This window comes from Lutjanus erythropterus, chromosome 2 (assembly GCF_056507025.1).
Source record: "Lutjanus erythropterus isolate fLutEry1 chromosome 2, fLutEry1.hap2, whole genome shotgun sequence".
Classification (NCBI taxonomy): Eukaryota; Metazoa; Chordata; class Actinopteri; order Lutjaniformes; family Lutjanidae; genus Lutjanus; species Lutjanus erythropterus.
In genome coordinates, this window is record NC_139318.1 from 38,806,238 (window position 1) to 38,821,815 (window position 15,578).

Consider the following 15,578-nt stretch of genomic DNA (forward strand, 5'->3'; position numbering starts at 1 on the left):
ACAGACATACATACATATTAGGGCTGGGTGGTATGACCCAAAATTCATATCATGGTATAAATTGAATCCCTTCACGGTAATGGTATATATCGCGGTATAAATGTCTCAGTGTAAAACTTATAATAGAAGTGTTTCTTAATGGGTTTTGTAGTCCCTTTGCAAAACTAAACTGATTTAAAAAACAACAACAACAACAAAGCAAAGATATAATGTTACTTTTTCAGCATTTATTGTGCAGAAGAACAACAGTAGTAAGGACATACATACATACATATGACCATACATACATACATACATATGACCTTACATACATACATACATACATACATACATATGACCATACATACATACATACATACATACATACATACATATGACTTTACATACATATGACCATACATACATACATACATACATATGACCATACATACATACATACATACATACATGCATACATATGACCATATATACATACATATGACCATACATACATACATACATACATACATATGACCATACATACATACATACATACATTTGACCATACATACATACATACATATTAGGGCTGGGTGGTATGACCCAAAATTCATATCATGGTATAAATTGAATCCCTTCACGGTAACGGTATATATCGCGGTATAAATGTCTCAGTTTAAAACTTATAATGGGAGTGTGTCTTAATGGGTTTTGTAGTCCCTTTGCAAAACTAAACTGATTTAAAAAACAACAACAACAACAAAAAAGCAAAGAAATAATGTAACTTTTTGAGCATTTATTGTGCAGAAGAACAACAGTAGTAAGGACATACATACATACATAGGACCATACATACATATGACCTTACATACATACATACATACATACATACATATGACTTTACATACATATGACCATACATACATACATACATATGACCATACATACATACATACATGCATACATGTGACCATACATACATACATACATACATACATACATATGACCATACATACATACATACATACATTTGACCATACATACATACATACATATTAGGGCTGGGTGGTATGACCCAAAATTCATATCATGGTATAAATTGAATCCCTTCACGGTAACGGTATATATCGCGGTATAAATGTCTCAGTTTAAAACTTATAATGGAAGTGTGTCTTAATGGGTTTTGTAGTCCCTTTGCAAAACTAAACTGATTTAAAAAACAACAACAACAACAAAAAAGCAAAGATATAATGTAACTTTTTGAGCATTTATTGTGCAGAAGAACAACAGTAGTAAGGACATACATAGGACCATACATACATATGACCTTACATACATACATACATACATACATACATACATACATACATATGACTTTACATACATATGACCATACATACATACATACATACATACATATGACCATACATACATACATACATGCATACATATGACCATACATACATACATACATACATACATACATACATACATACATATGACCATACATACATACATACATACATTTGACCATACATACATACATACATATTAGGGCTGGGTGGTATGACCCAAAATTCATATCATGGTATAAATTGAATCCCTTCACGGTAACGGTATATATCGCGGTATAAATGTCTCAGTGTAAAACTTATAATGGAAGTGTGTCTTAACGGGTTTTGTAGTCCCTTTGCAAAACTAAACGGATTTAAAAAACAACAACAACAAAAAAGCAAAGATATAATGTAACTTTTCGAGCATTTATTGTGCAGAAGAACAACAGTAGTAAGGACATACATACATACATAGGACCATACATATACACATACATACATACATACATACATATGACCATACATATATACATACATACATACATACATACATACATATGACCATACATACATACATACATACATACATATGACCATACATACATACATACATGCATACATATGACCATGCATACATACATATGACCATACATACATGCATATGACCATACAGACATACACACATACATATGACCATACAGACATACATACATACATTTGACCATACATACATACATACATATTAGGGCTGGGTGGTATGACCCAAAATTCATACCATGGTATAAATTGAATCCCTTCACGGTAATGGTATATATCGCGGTATAAATGTCTCAGTGTAAAACTTATAATGGAAGTGTTTCTCAATGGGTTTTGTAGTCCCTTTGCAAAAATAAACTGATTTAAAAAACAACAACAACAACAAAGCAAAGATATAATGTTACTTTTTCAGCATTTATTGTGCAGAAGAACAACAGTAGTAAGGACATACATACATACATATGACCATACATACATACATACATATGACCTTACATACATACATACATACATACATACATATGACCATACATACATACATACATACATACATACATACATATGACTTTACATACATATGACCATACATACATACATACATACATATGACCATACATACATACATACATACATACATACATGCATACATATGACCATATATACATACATATGACCATACATACATACATACATACATACATACATACATATGACCATACATACATACATACATACATTTGACCATACATACATACATACATATTAGGGCTGGGTGGTATGACCCAAAATTCATATCATGGTATAAATTGAATCCCTTCACGGTAACGGTATATATCGCGGTATGAATGTCTCAGTTTAAAACTTATAATGGAAGTGTGTCTTAATGGGTTTTGTAGTCCCTTTGCAAAACTAAACTGATTTAAAAAACAACAACAACAACAAAAAAGCAAAGATATAATGTAACTTTTTGAGCATTTATTGTGCAGAAGAACATCAGTAGTAAGGACATACATACATACATAGCACCATACATACATATGACCTTACATACATACATACATACATACATACATATGACTTTACATACATATGACCATACATACATACATACATACATACATATGACCATACATACATACATACATGCATACATATGACCATACATACATACATACATACATACATACATACATACATATGACCATACATACATACATACATACATTTGACCATACATACATACATACATATTAGGGCTGGGTGGTATGACCCAAAATTCATATCATGGTATAAATTGAATCCCTTCACGGTAACGGTATATATCGCGGTATAAATGTCTCAGTGTAAAACTTATAATGGAAGTGTGTCTTAACGGGTTTTGTAGTCCCTTTGCAAAACTAAACGGATTTAAAAAACACCAACAACAAAAAAGCAAAGATATAATGTAACTTTTCGAGCATTTATTGTGCAGAAGAACAACAGTAGTAAGGACATACATACATACATAGGACCATACATATACACATACATACATACATACATACATACATATGACCATACATATATACATACATACATACATACATACATACATATAACCATACATACATACATACATACATACATACATACATATGACCATACATACATACATACATACATACATATGACCATGCATACATACATATGACCATACATACATACATATGACCATACAGACATACACACATACATATGACCATACAGACATACATACATACATTTGACCATACATACATACATACATATTAGGGCTGGGTGGTATGACCCAATATTCATATCATGGTATAAATTGAATCGCTTCACGATAATGGTATATATCGCGGTATAAATGTCTCAGTGTAAAACTTATAATGGAAGTCTGTCTTAATGGGTTTTGTAGTCCCTTTGCAAAACTAAACTTTTTTAAAAAACAACAACAACAAAAAAGCAAAGATATAATGTAACTTTTTGAGCATTTATTGTGCAGAAGAAAAACAGTAGTAAGGACATACATACATACATACATATGACCATACAGACATACATACATATGACCATACATACATACATACATACATACATATGACCATACATACATACATACATATGAACATACATACATACATACATACATATGACCATACACACATACATATGACCATACATACATACATATGACCTTGCATATATATGACCATACATACATACATACATACATACATACATACATACGTACATAAATACATACATACATATGACTTTACATACATATGACCATACATACATACATATGACCATACAGACATACATACATACAAACATACATACATACATATGACCATACATACATACATACATATTAGGGCTGGGTGGTATGACCCAAAATTCATATCATGGTATAAATTAAATCCCTTCACTGTAACGGTATATATCGCGGTATAAATGTTGCGGTGTAAAACTTATAATGGAAGTGTTTCTCAATGGGTTTTGTAGTCCCTTTGCAAAAATAAACTGATTTAAAAAACAACAACAACAACAAAGCAAAGATATAATGTAAATTTTTGGGCATTTATTGTGCAGAAGAACAACAGTAGTAAGGACATACATACATACATACATACATATGACCATACATACATACATACATACATTTGACTTTACATACATATGACCATACATACATACAAACACACATACATACATACATACATATGACCATACATACATACATACATATGACCATACATACATACATACGACCATACATACATACATATGACCATACAGACATACACACATACATATGACCATACAGACATACATACATACATTTGACCATACATACATACATACATACATATTAGGGCTGGGTGGTATGACCCAAAATTCATATCATGGTATAAATTGAATCCCTTCACGGTAATGGTATATATTGCGGTACAAATGTCTCAGTGTAAAACTTATAATGAAAGTGTTTCTTAATGGGTTTTGTAGTCCTTTTGCAAGACTAAACTGATTTAAAAAACAACAACAACAAAAAAGCAAAGATATAATGTAAATTTTTGAGCATTTATTGTGCAGAAGAACAACAGTAGTAAAGACATACATACATAGATACATACATAGGACCATACATATATACATACATATACACATACATACATACATATGACCATACATGTATACATACATACATACATACATACATACATACATACATATGACCATACATACATACATACATACATACATACATACATATGACCATACATACATACATACACACATACATATGACCATACATACATACATACATACATACATATATACATACATACATACATACATATGGAATGTATGTATGTATGGTCATATGTATGGTCATATGTATGTATGTATGTATGTATGTATGTATGTATGTATGTATGTATGTCCTTACTACTGTTGTTCTTCTGCACAATAAATGCTCAAAAATTTACATTATATCTTTGCTTTTTTGTTGTTGTTGTTTTTTTAAATCAGTTTAGTTTTGCAAAGGGACTACATAAGCCATTAAGAAACACTTTCATTATAAGTTTTACACTGAGACATTTATACCGCAATATATACCGTTACCGTGAAGGGATTCAATTTATACCATGATATGAATTTTCGGTCATACCACCCAGCCCTAATATGTATGTATGTATGGTCAAATGTATGTATGTATGTCTGTATGGTCATATGTATGTGTGTATGTCTGTATGGTCATATGTATGTATGTATGGTCGTATGTATGTATGTATGGTCATATGTATGTATGTATGTATGTATGTATGTATAGTCATATGTATGTATGTATGTATGTGTGTTTGTATGTCTGTATGGTCATATGTATGTAAAGTCATATGTATGTATGTATGTATGTATGTTCATATGTATGTATGTATGTATGTATGTTCATATGTATGTATGTATGTATGTATGTATGTCTGTATGGTCATATGTATGTATGTATGTATGGTCATATGTATGGTCATTTGTATGTATGTATGGTCATATGTATGTATGTATGTATGGTCATATGTATGTATGTATGTATGTCTGTATGGTCATATGTTTGTATGTATGGTCATATGTATGGTCATTTGTATGTATGGTCATATGTATGTATGTATGTATGGTAATATGTATGTATGTATATATGTATGGTCGTATGTATGTATGTATGTATGTATGGTCATATGTATGTATGTATGTATTTATGTATGGTCATATGTATGTAAAGTTATATGTATGTATGTATTTATGTACGTATATATGTATGTATGTATATATGTATGCATGTATGTATGGTCATATATATGTAAGGTCATATGTATGTATGTATGTATGTATGTATGTACGTATGTATGTCTGGTCATATATGTGTATGTATGGTCATATGTATGTATGTATGTTCATAAGTAAGTATGTATGTATGTATGTATGTATGTGTGTATGGTCATATGTATGTATGTAAGTATGTATGTATGTATGTATGTATGGTCATATGTATGTATGTATGTATGTATGTATGGTCATAAGTAAGTATGTATGTATGTATGTATGTATGTATGCATGTTCATATGTATGTATGTATGTATGTATGTATGTATGTCTGTATGGTCATATGTATGTATGTATGTATGGTCATATGTATGGTCATTTGTATTTATGTATGGTCATATGTATGTATGTATGTATGTATGGTCATATGTATGTATGTCTGTATGGTCATATGTTTGTATGTATGGTCATTTGTATGTATGTATGTATGGTCATATGTATGTATGTATGTATGGTAATATGTATGTATGTATGTATGTATGGTTGTATGTATGTATATATGTATGTATGTATGTATGGTCATATATATGTATGTATGTATGTATGTATGTATGTATGTATGTATGGTCATATGTATGTATGGTCATATGTATGTATGTATTTATGTACGTATATATGTATGTATGTATATATGTATGTATGTATGTATGTATGTATGGTCATATATATGTAAGGTCATATGTATGTATGTATGTATGTATGTATGTACATATGTATGTCTGGTCATATGTGTGTATGTATGGTCATATGTATGTATGTATGTTCATAAGTAAGTATGTATGTATGTATGTATGTATGTGTGTATGGTCATATGTATGTATGTAAGTATGTATGTATGTATGTATGGTCATATGTATGTATGTATGTATGTATGTATGGTCATATGTATGTATGTATGTATGTATGGTCATATGTATGTATGCATGTATGCAGGTACGTATGTATGTATGTATGTATGTATGGTCATATGTATGTAAGGTCATATGTATGTATGTATGTATGTATGGTCATATGTATGTATGTATGGTCATATGTATGTAAGGTCATATGTATGTATGTATGTATGTAAGGTCATATGTATGTATGGTCATATGTATGTATGTATGTATGGTCGTATGTATGTATATATGGTCATATGTATGCATGTATGTATGTATGTATGTATGTATGGTCATATGTATGTGTGTATGGTCGTATGTATGGTCGTATGTATGTATGTATGGTCATATGGAAGTGTTTCTTAATCGGTTTTGTAGACCCTTTGCAAAATTAAACTGATTTAAAAAACAACAACAAAAAAGCAAAGATATCATGTAACTTTTTGAGCATTTATTGTGCAGAAGAACAACAGTAGTAAGGACATACATACATACATATGACCATACATACATACATACATACATACATATATACATACATACATACATACATACATACATACATATGACCATACATACATACATATGACCATACATATGACCATACATACATACATACTTACAAACATACAAACATACATACATACATATGACCATACATACATACATACATATTAGGGCTGGGTGGTATGACCCAAAATTCATATCATGGTATAAATTGAATCCCTTCACTGTAACGGTATATATCGCGGTATAAATGTCTCAGTGTAAAACTTATAATGGAAGTGTGTCTTAATGGGTTTTGTAGTCCCTTTGCAAAACTAAACTGATTTAAAAAACAACAACAACAAAAAAGCAAAGATATAATGTAACTTTTTGAGCATTTATTGTGCAGAAGAACAACAGTAGTAAGGACATACATACATACATATGACCATACATATATACATACATATATACATACATACATACATATGACCATACGTATATACATACATACATACATACATATGACCATACATACATACATACATACATACATATGACCATACATACATACATACATACATACATACATATGACCATACATACATACATACATACATACATATATACATACATACATACATACATACATATGACCATGCATACATACATAAATACATACATACATACATACGACCTTACATACATACATACATATGACCATACATAGATACATACATATGACCATACATACATACACACATACATACATATGACCTTATATACATACATACATATGACCTTACATACATATGACCATACATACATACATACATATGACCTTATATACATACATATGACCACACACATACATATGACCATATATACATACATACATACATACATACATACATACATACATACATACATACATACATATAACCATACATACATATATACATACATACATACATACATATGACCATACATACATACATATGACCATGCATACATACATACATACATACATACATACATATGACCATACATACATACATACATATGACCATACATACATACATACATATGACCATACATATGACCATACATACATACATATGACCATACAGACATACATACATATGACCATACATATGACCATACATACATACATATGTCCATACAGACATACATACATACATACATACATACATACATACATACATACATATGACCATACATATGACCATACATACATACATATGACGATACAGACATACATACATACATACATACATACATACATATGACCATACATACATACATACATACATTTGACCATACATACATACATACATATTAGGGCTGGGTGGTATGACCCAAAATTCATATCATGGTGTAAATTGAATCCCTTCACGGTAACGGTATATATCGCAGTATAAATGTCTCAGTGTAAAACTTATAATGGAAGTGTGTCTTAATGGGTTTTGTAGTCCCTTTGCAAAACTAAACTGATTTAAAAAACAACAACAACAAAAAAGCAAAGATATAATGTAACTTTTTGAGCATTTATTGTGCAGAAGAACAACAGTAGTAAAGACATACATACATACATACATACATAGGACCATACATATATACATACATATACACATACATACATACATACATACATACATATGACCATACATATATACATACATACATACATACATACATACATACATATGACCATACATACATACATACATACATACATACATACATACATATGACCATACATACATACATACGACCATACATACATACATATGAACATACAGACATACACACATACATATGACCATACAGACATACATACATACATTTGACCATACATCAAGTAAGAGAGGTTTTCTATAAGGCAAATGACAAAAACAGTGAAAAGGTTCTGTAATCCTGTAAAAATCTGTAAAAAAAAAAAAAAAAAAACCTAAGTAAAGAATGTGAGTATTTTGTCCATCACAGCAGGTCAGTGATCAGTGTTTCAGTGACATACATACATACATACATACATACATACATACATACATATGACCATACATACATACATATGACCACACACATACATATGACCATACATACATACATACATACATATGACCATACATACATACATACATACATATGACCATACATACATACATACATACATACATACACATATACATACATACATACATACATACATATGACCATACATACATACATATGACCATGCATGCATACATACATACATACATACATACATACATACATACATACATATATACATACAACCATACATACATACATACATATGACCTTATATACATACATACATATGACCTTACATACATATGACCATACATACATACATATGACCTTACATACATACATATGACCACACACATACATATGACCATACATACATACATACATACATACATACATACATATGACCATACATACATACATACATACATACATATGACCATACATACATACATACATATATACATACATACATACATACATACATACATACATACATATAACCATACATACATACATATAGCCATACATATGACCATACATACATACATATGACCATACAGACATACATACATATGACCATACATATGACCATACATACATACATATGACCATACATACATACATACATACATACATATGACCATACATACATACATACATATGACCATACATATGACCATACATACATACATATGACTATACAGACATACATACATACATACATACATATGACCATACATACATACATACATACATTTGACCATACATACATACATACATATTAGGGCTGGGTGGTATGACCCAAAATTCATATCATGGTGTAAATTGAATCCCTTCACGGTAACGGTATATATCGCAGTATAAATTTCTCAGTGTAAAACTTATAATGGAATTGTGTCTTAATGGGTTTTGTAGTCCCTTTGCAAAACTAAACTGATTTAAAAAACAACAACAACAAAAAAGCAAAGATATAATTTAACTTTCTGAGCATTTATTGTGCAGAAGAACAACAGTAGTAAAGACATACATACATACATACATAGGACCATACATATATACATACATATACACATACATACATACATACATACATACATATGACCATACATATATACATACATACATACATACATATGACCATACATACATACATACATACATACATACATACATATGACCATACATACATACATACATACATACATACATACATACATATGACCATACATACATACACACATACATATGACCATACAGACATGCATACATACATTTGACCATACATCAAGTAAGATAGGGTTTTCTATAAGGCAAATGACAAAAACAGTGAAAAGGTTCTGTAATCCTGTAAAAATCTGTAAAAAAAAAAAAAAAAAAAAAAAAAAACCTAAGTAAAGAATGTGAGTATTTTGTCCATCACAGCAGGTCAGTGATCAGTGTTTCAGTGACATACATACATACATACATACATACATACATACATACATACATACATATGACCATACATACATACATATGACCACACACATACATATGACCATACATACATACATACATACATATGACCATACATACATACATACATACATACATATGACCATACATACATACGTACATACATACATACATACATACATACATATGACCATACATACATACATATGACCATGCATGCATACATACATACATACATACATACATACATACATACGACCATACATACATATATACATATGACCATACATACATACATACATATGACCATACATACATACACACATACATACATATGACCTTATATACATACATACATATGACCTTACATACATATGACCATACATACATACATATGACCTTACATACATACATATGACCACACACATACATATGACCATACATACATACATACATACATACATACATACATACATATGACCATACATACATACATACATACATATATACATATATACATACATACATACATACATACATACATATTACCATACATACATACATATGACCATACATATGACCATACATACATACATATGACCATACAGACATACATACATATGACCATACATATGACCATACATACATACATATGACCATACATACATACATACATACATACATACATACATATGACCATACATACATACATACATATGACCATACATATGACCATACATACATACATACATATGACTATACAGACATACATACATACATACATACATATGACCATACATACATACATACATACATTTGACCATACATACATACATACATATTAGGGCTGGGTTTTATGACCCAAAATTCATATCATGGTATAAATTGAATCCCTTCACGGTAACGGTATATATCGCAGTATAAATGTCTCAGTGTAAAACTTATAATGGAAGTGTTTCTTAATGGGTTTTGTAGTCCCTTTGCAAAACTAAACTGATTTAAAAAACAACAACAACAAAAAAGCAAAGATATAATGTAACTTTTTGAGCATTTATTGTGCAGAAGAACAACAGAAGTAAGGATAGTGCCTCAGAAGTACAAAAATTCTTACAGAAATAAAGTGGATATTGTAAACAGTACTTCAAGTAAGAGAGGTTTTCTATAAGGCAAATGGCAAAAACAGTGAAAAGGTTCTGGAATCCTGTAAAAATCTGTAAAAAAAAAAAAAAAAAAAGAAAACCTCAGTAAAGAATGTGAGTATTTTGTCCATCACAGCAGGTCAGTGATCAGTGTTTCAGTGACATACATACATACATACATACATATATATGACCATACATACATACATACATATTAGGGCTGGGTGGTATGACCCAAAATTCATATCATGGTATAAATTGAATCCCTTCACGGTAATGGTATATATCGTGGTATAAATGTCTCAGTGTAAAACTTATAATGGAAGTGTTTCTTAATGGGTTTTGTAGTCCTTTTGCAAAACTAAACTGATTTAAAAAACAACAACAAAAAAGCAAAGATATAATGTAACTTTTTGAGCATTTATTGTGCAGAAGAACAACAGTAGTAAGGACATACATACATACATATGACCATACATACATACATACATACATACATACATACATACTTACATACATATGACCATACATACATATATACATACATACATATGACCATACATACATATGACCTTACATACATACATACATACATATGACCATACATACATACATATATACATATGACCATACATACATACATATGACCATACAGACATACACACATACATACATACATGTGACCATACATACATACATATGACCATACATACATACATATGACCTTACATACATACATACATACATATGACCATACATACATACATATATACATATGACCATACATACATACATATGACCGTACAGACATACACACATACATACATACATATGACCATACATACATACATATGACCATACAGACATACACACATACATACATACATGTGACCATACATACATACATACATACATACATACATACATATGACCATACATACATACATACATACATACATACATATATACATACATACATACATATGACCATACATACATACGACCATACATACATGCATACATACATATGACCATTCATACATACATACATACATACATACATACATACATACATATGACTTTACATACATATGACCTTACATACATACATACATACATACATACATATGACCATACATACATACATACATACATACATACATACGTACATATGACCATACATACATACATACATACATACATACATACATACATGACCATACATACATATGACCTTACATACATATGACCATACATACATACATACATATGACCATACATACATATGACCATACATACATACATATGACCATACATACATACATATGACCTTACATACATATGACCATACATACATACATACATACATATGACCATACATACATATATTAGGGCTGCACGATATTGGAAAAAACTGACATTGAGATTTTTTTTAACCTGCGATATATATTGCGATATGAAAAAATACAGGAATTTTCACCAGATGACTTGAATAGCACTTTATGTTACTGCTGCCATCTTGTGGACAATTAACCTGCACTGATTTTGCGACTCACTGCATATGCAGGGGCGTGGTCTGCTTTGGCAAACTGATTATGAACGATTGTGATTGGTGTATCGCTGCGCGCAGTGTGTGTCAGGTACCCTTGAAATTAGATGATTTCGTTTGCCTCCTACATTGCAGGACCTGCGATGTGACTATTGCACACACGTACATTGCGATGATGATGCTCAAACAATATATTGTGCAGCTCTACAGGACATACACTTTCATCTTTTCTAACTGTGTGGAAAACTTATGTTTTCACATCACAGATGACAGAGTCAGAGAAAGTTGGTGTGTTTGTCCCGGCGCACCACAAAGTGTCATGTTCTGCCCGCACAGAAACACTCCATGATGCGCTAGAATTTTATACCTGAACTATGATCAGGAGGACAGACACTTTTACTTTCTCTGACTGTGTGGAAGTCTGTTTTCACATCACAGATTATAAAAAAAAGGCAGGCGTGCATCCCAGCGCACCACAGAGCATCTCCTCTATCTGCTCTTCACAGAAATGCAGGGTCTTTTTTACAAGAAAAAAAAAAACAGATTAATGTACTTTAATTATTGCAAAATTTACAAGAAGGCACAAATGATTAAGAATTTGCTGTAACAGTTTAACTTTGCCACTCTATGCAAATAAACATATTTGTAAAACATGACAAAAAAAAGTGACTCAACAGTGGGTAACAATGTTTTTCATAAAGAAGGAAATAACTTAATGTATAACATTTTCCGATTTTATAAGAAGGCCCAAATAATTAAGAGTTTGTCATAGGCAGCATTTTACAAAGTTCATAAAGTTTCAACTCATTCAGCAACTCTTAAAATAGCATGATTTTTTTAAGAGAGTCAGGGGTTACTACTGTGTTCACAAACCCAAACAGGAATTTGCTCTACAGTGACCCAAATGATGTATTTAAAGGATGTCAGTTGAATAGGTGGTGTTTAATATGACTTAAAGAATGTGGTCACATGCATCCTGGGCGCATCAGCTGTCCACTTATGATCGAATCAGCCTGGGACACATGTTAATACCAGGTGTGAACAGGCCCTCAGTCAGCTTATTCTCCTTTTACTTAAGATCTTCCAATATCTTGAAGTAAAGCTGCTGATTTGATATCCTGGAAAAGTCTCATATCAAAACTCTTACTGTATTAACAGCGTCTACATTCACAAGAGCAGCAGTACAGTGCAATTTAAATTCAATAAAACAGTGCCCTCAATATTACGGGTGTCTGTTTGTTATTTGCATAGTGTATATTATAAATCCTTCTCCGTTAGGATTTGGAATGCTCAGTGCTGGACTATATGTATTTTTTTTCCCAAAGCTAAGTTATGTTGCATTGCTTCTCACATTCTTGTAAGGCATGAATAATTCAGCGAAATTGAGATATGAAGCAGAAAGAATGTCAAGCCTCTTAATGCAAACAAGCAGAGGATAGAAAAAAAAGAGCCATGAGCAAATACAGTCATCGTTTCTGTGTGGTTGACAAAAGATAAAAAGGAATTCCAAATGCCTGTGTCCCTTTAGAACAAGTCATGACCCCAGATGTGCAGCATTGTGAAGCATATTTTGCAGAGATGACAAGTATATGTGGCCTTATTTATTTTGTTTGTTTGTTTGTTTTCATTAGTATCGACATTACAATAAAAGCACAAAGATCTCACAGGAAACCAATGTGGTTCTAGTACCAGACTGTATGTATTACCATATAGTATGTTTTCATCAATGTGTATTGTCACTTGTGTTGAAAAGGCC